This window comes from Anopheles marshallii, chromosome 3 (genome assembly GCF_943734725.1).
Source record: "Anopheles marshallii chromosome 3, idAnoMarsDA_429_01, whole genome shotgun sequence".
Lineage (NCBI taxonomy): Eukaryota > Metazoa > Arthropoda > Insecta > Diptera > Culicidae > Anopheles > Anopheles marshallii.
The window spans coordinates 29,469,751-29,475,750 of NC_071327.1; the positions used below are offsets into that span (position 1 = coordinate 29,469,751).

The following is a 6,000-nucleotide window of genomic DNA, read 5'->3' on the forward strand; positions in this document are numbered from 1 at the left end:
TTTTACCTTCTCCATTTGCTTTGCAGCGGTATGGAAGGAAGCATAACGAAACAGAACGAACAAACTGAAAAAGTTAGCAGTTCTGGCATTGTGCATCGCTAGAGCAGCACGTACGTTGGCCACCCGGTGGTTCGATGTTGGACGTCGGAAGGTACTCTGATCTCTCTTCAGTTGTCGAATAAATCTTTCGCCTTTTACTAAAGATTTCCGTGGAGAGGGGTACTCTAATGAGTCTAAAGTGAATTTTTGTTCGTCTCGATCCCGTCTGGGATCGAGCCATAAGCTGCAATAAAAATATCGAAATAAAACGGGAGCAGTTAAATTCTACTCTGTAAATTAAGAATTGATTAGTCGTGTTCCGTTTATAAATTTGTTTAACAATACTCCAAAAATTAAATAAAAATGGTCGCCGGGTTTTAAAGTGAAGAGCTCCCATCTAGATACAAACCATGACACCAACATGCACTCAACCAGTAGGTAAACTCGTTAATCCCAGTTCCGGATTCACCCCGCGTGAGCCCTGTACGTTCGTACGCATCGTCCACACACCCTGCCAAATCAGATCGGGGTGCCTAATCGAATCGAAGCGGAAAATCTCACGGTTTTAAAGCCCGTTTGTTCATCAACACATCACGATCGATAGCCAACGCTCAGCATCGAACGATTCCGCTTTATCAATGAAACGATGGTTTTGGAAGGAAATAAGGGACGGCCTCCGCTAGATGGACCGGAACTCCCTTTGCCTGGAAGACGCGACCTTCATTAGATCTTCCCAAAAATTTGCTTGAAAGAGAAGGGCAAGATCGCAGAGAGCGGATATGGACTGGGGTTCCGACGTGGGGCGAAGATCCAACAAATCACGACCAGAGCATGCGTGCAAATATTTGGGTCGCATCCCGGACCGAGACCGCCGGATCATCCGGCAGAAGACAAAGTGGCCGGGTCGGCAAAACCCGAACAGAAAACCAAACCATAAAAAAGGTGAACAATTCTGCGCTGATGAGCAGCGAACGGGCAGAAACAAAGACTGCAGATCGGCCTCACTCTCGCCACTCCCCGGCCGTGTCGTCACCCTGTTGGTGGCAGGAAGTGACGACCCGTGTGATGATGGAGAGGCAGTGGGTAGGATGGAATTTGATTGGCCGGGGCAGGAGGGAAGGTTTGGTGCATCGAATCCACGTCTCGGACATGTCGCAAAAATGGTGTCCCGCTATGGATGACAATTAATTTGAAGCAGAGAAGGTTGGCAGGTTGGGCGCCACAGCGCAAGGCAAGGCAGAAAGGCAAAAAAATACGATGGGACATGCAAGAAATATCATTGATATCTGCTTCCGGTCTTGAGTGCCGGGCGATGGTAGTGGGTCATGAATGTGCGTGAGCATCTCTGAGGTGCGTTTGGTTAATGTGTGTGCATCACCATTGGCTAGGTTCGTTGGAATGTTTCTAGTGATTCTAAACGCGAGGGATTTTATTGAGTGTGCTTGTATTGGTTTCGTTTATAATCGATTTATAATTAATATATTGGGGCGGTCCGGTGGCATGATGGTAGCGGCGCCGGTCTTCGCACGAACGGACCGGACCAAAATCCCATCCGGACCAATCCCCCGTAGCAAGGATTGACTATCCGGCTACGTGGTAAAATAAGTCGATACGGCCAGGCCGTTCTAACGAAAAAAAAAAAAAAATAATAATTAATATATCATTAAATTGATAAAAAAACGTTACATTGATCGATAGTTATGAAATCGGGTGGTCAAATTGTTGTAAAACTGGTTGAACAATTTAATATTTGATTATTTATAATCTTAAATTATTGTTTTAGATCAAGGTAAAGTAAAATTAGCTCATTTTGGTTTGTTTTTTATCTCGTAAAATATTTAATAAATTTAATATGAAACCCAATAGCAGCAAAGCTTATCAAATGAAATGAAAAACTAAATTCAATGTAAATATCTGTTACTTTGTGTCAGGGTTATGTTATTTCATGATCATGATGCAAGATTTCTAATGATTGTTGTTAACTTTTCATATCAATACTTTCATTTTTTTTAAAGACGTGATACGTAAATTGACACTTTCTGGACATTTTCATCCTTCTTCATATTCCTTTTTTACAAAATGAGAAACATCGAATAGGGTTTTGATTGATGTTTAAACAATATTTGATGTTTTTTGTATTTTATTTATTATAGTTTTGTTTTGTCAGACGTTTTCTTTAAACAGAAAATATTTTTGTTCAAGTTATGTTTTAGTAAGTGTATTTTCTGGCTTTACGATAATCTTTTTTTGTCACAATATCTTTTATTGTAGTGTTTTCATTTAATACACTTTCTATATCTGCTTTTTGGCTACAATATTGTTTTTTTCATGTTTGTATATTTGATTTTCATATTTTTCACATGTTGTTTTTCATCAAAATATATTTTATATACTTCAAACATTATCAATAACATCTTTTTGTGATTTAATTTTGTTTTATGTATTATTTTTTTGTTGACATATTTTGTTTTTGCTTTGTGTTATGTTATGTACTTCAATTTTCGCTACACCATTTTGCTAACCTCGAACAATTCACAATGAAACAATGGCAAAAATGCTCTCCTCGTTCTAGGTCTTTATAATGACTACTAACTCTGCCCATTATGCCCAAAAAGCAAGCGATAGCGAAACAAACGCCATCAAAACCAATGACACGATAATTGATTCCTTTCTTCAGCGAATTCCATTTTCCATCGTTAACTGTCGTCGCGCCAAGCGTCCGGTTTGGTGGTTAGTAAATTGGAATTTCTCACACTCGCCGAATACTACGGGGCCAGCCAACAGCGAGGCTCACCGGTGGCTCGTTGTGTGTGGTACGGTACGCGGGCCATTCGAATCGGGGGGTGTTTAATTTTTCAAAAACCCAATTAAACTGGCCGGCTCGGTGCGTGATAACGGGCCCCGTTATCATCAGTGTCCTGTTCAATTTCGTTCTAGTAGAAGTTTTTGGACACTGGGGACACAAATGTTGAGGAACATTAAGCGAGGCAGCATGGGAGGGACAAGCACGCGTGTGTGTACTTAGTTGATTTGCTTCACTGAGTAGTATTGATTTATGCTTTGGAACAATTTACCTTTAAAGAAAGGAACAACAGTGGTACAATGCATTGACTGAGTGAATCTCATGATAGATGATTAAATGTACAATTGACATTTTTTATGGTAAGTATGTCAATGTAAATGAAATTTTGGTTTAAATTACTATAATTCTTTAACAATTGAAGGAATTACAATATTTATGTTGTAATATTAATCCTGGCGCATTGATTTCCGGTAGCTGTTGAACGACCGACCTCCTGGCCAGCTCGCATTCTATTCCCTCTCCTGCACGGTGACCCAATTACGAGCATGACTAGGGACAAATTATTATGTCAGCCAATAGCCAAAGGCACGTGCCTATTAAAGCTCGGTCAAACGCAACCATCATCATATTTCCGTTTGTTCGTACATGCTGTAGACTGTTGGGGTTTTGGCTACAATCGTGCCCGAATGCCCTTCACTGCTTTCCTTACTTTTGTTTTGGCTGTGCGTACGCCGATCTTTTTGGCTCGTTTTGTTCTTGTCTACACTACTTTCAACATGACCCAAGTGGAGTACTGTACCATGGCGCGTCCGTGGGTGGATGGAGTGCCACCGTCAGTTGAAATTTGTTGCTGAAAAAGACGCATTCTTTCCTTCCCTTTTGCGTGGTTGTGAGATTTATACCTAGGCGTGGGGCAATTCGATGCCACCCGAAAAAAAAGAAGCTTCGCTCCGTTCAAGCGGTGGCGTTGGTGGTAAAAGTTTTTTTTTGTTTTTGTGCCAATCAAATTTTATTGCCCTGTCCCAGCCCAGTGCCGGCCATTTGTTTCGCTTGTTTCCGCGCACGGAGTTTCGAACGTTGCCAAACACCGAGTGGTAAGATAGCAAATGGAGCAGAATAAGCGACGACCATTTAAAGATTATGTACTCCCGATCGATCGGTTCGATTGATCGAACCGTCCCGAAAATGGTTCGGTCGGGAAGGGAAAACTGGGTCAAATGGGATGTTTTCCGGTGGTTGCGCTGGTTTTTATTGTTGTCCCTTTTTTATTGTGGTTGATGACGATTGGAAGGCATTTAAGAGCAAACACCACACCTTCACCTAATGTTAGTTTTCCGCTCTGCGTAACAATGTCATTATGGTGGGAATTGTTTTCATTTGTGTGGTTAGTAAGGGCCATCCAGTGAAGAAAGGTTTAAAGATCGTAAAACTTGTAGATCGTAGATCGTGATCGCCCAGTGCCCTTGTGACTTAGGACTATCATCTAGAATTCTAAGTATTTTTATTCCTTTAGGTAACTAACACAGAAAGTATTTCGTGCAGTAATTGTGGAACGACACATTAGACTCTCAGGAAAAAGTCTAACTTTTGTAAGTAGAGCTTTTTGTTGGATAGAAATCCAGATGCTGAAAAACCTTTTTCATTCGAGGATTTCTGAGCTTGTGATGTCCTCATGACGTGAAATCTAACTTAACTAGGGTATTTCAAGTAAGGATATCTTTAAGGCATTTTTAGGCAGTTTTTAATATGTTAAACAGCAACAACATATCAACATGTGGCATAAATCCCATAAAACTACCTTAGAGATTATAAGACAAGGCCCCAATGAAACATACTTTATTATTGTCATGAGCATCAATTATCCTCCTTAATGCTTTATCAACCCCGATTGTACTGCAAAACCGTTCGCACTTTGATAACTGTCGAACTGTTTTATTGACCAGAAACATGATACCATAACTCATGCTATCTACATGGTAATTTGCTCCATCGCTAACATCATTAACATTGCAACGTTCTGTTCCTTTGTTATTTTGTTTTGCTTAGACTTTTCCGAATGTTCTGCAGAGCGCAAAATACAACAGCATTCCCGGCTATTGGTTAATCAGAGCGTGACAATGTTGACCAGTCCCTTCGACACTGTGTGTCATATATCCAGCTGTAAGCTAAAGTTTATCAAACGAGACGAGCTGCACCGATGTACCGATCTTCAGTAATTATTGGGTTTCCACTAAATGAGCGAACTCGACATTGTCCGTTACATCACGCCGTGTGTGCTCGTTGTCGTGCGTACTTGCGGCGGCCTTCCATCGCAATGTTTCGTTCCATTCATTTCATCGTATCCTCCCCTGGGACTGCCTAAGAAGAGCAACTAAACGGTTGGGCGACACAACACGACGCGTTGATGATGGCGATGATGCCCATTGTCCAGACCATGCAATGCTCGAACCAATGTTCTGGGCGCCATTCACATGCCATTTCCGATCAGTCTAGCCGGAGGATAGTTTCGTTCGCACATCCGGTCCGGATGCATTCTGGTTTTGGAGCAAGTTTTTGCCCGTGATTCTTACGCTGGTTTCCGGTTCTGTACAGTGCCGTGCGAGAATTCGTACTACGTAAGGTGTAACGCGACAAAACGAGCGAATCGGTATGATTGGAACTATGATTACAGGATGCAAGAGTACTGTTGAAACCCGTTGCTCGCTAAGGGTAACACACGAGAGGGTGCATGAGCGCAGGGAAGGTGTTGCAAAGATTGTTATTTTCACAAGCTTGGTTGTTTTGAAATATGGTTGGCTTTAGTTTGTAGATTTTGATAATGCTTACGCTTTGAGAAGACTTCAAAGTACCTTTTTTGGTCATTCGCTAAAGTGATGAACAGTTCAATCCACAAATATAGGTATTGAAGCTAACATAAAAAAGCTGAAAGTTAAAGAACCTAAATACGAATACAAAACAATCAAAAGTAATTTAGTCCAAACTAACAAAAACGTAAAATAGTAAAGAAAAATTTCGAAACAATTGAACAATTGAATTCAATTGAAGAATGAAGAAACCCAATGAAATTGGTTAAATTAATAAAAAAATAATAATAAAATAATAATAATAAAGTAAAATAATTGAAAGTTATGGAGATTAACCGTTTCAACTAAAGTAAA

At 40.6% G+C, this 6,000-nt stretch overlaps 1 non-coding gene across 1 annotated transcript; it reads left to right on the forward strand.

Moving 5' to 3' along the window:
- Window positions 1-151: 151 nt before the first annotated feature.
- On the forward strand, window positions 152-274 carry LOC128716564 (U5 spliceosomal RNA). The gene has a single exon (XR_008410047.1). It is a non-coding gene; the product is annotated as a U5 spliceosomal RNA (small nuclear RNA).
- The last annotated feature ends 5,726 nt before the right edge of the window (window positions 275-6,000 follow it).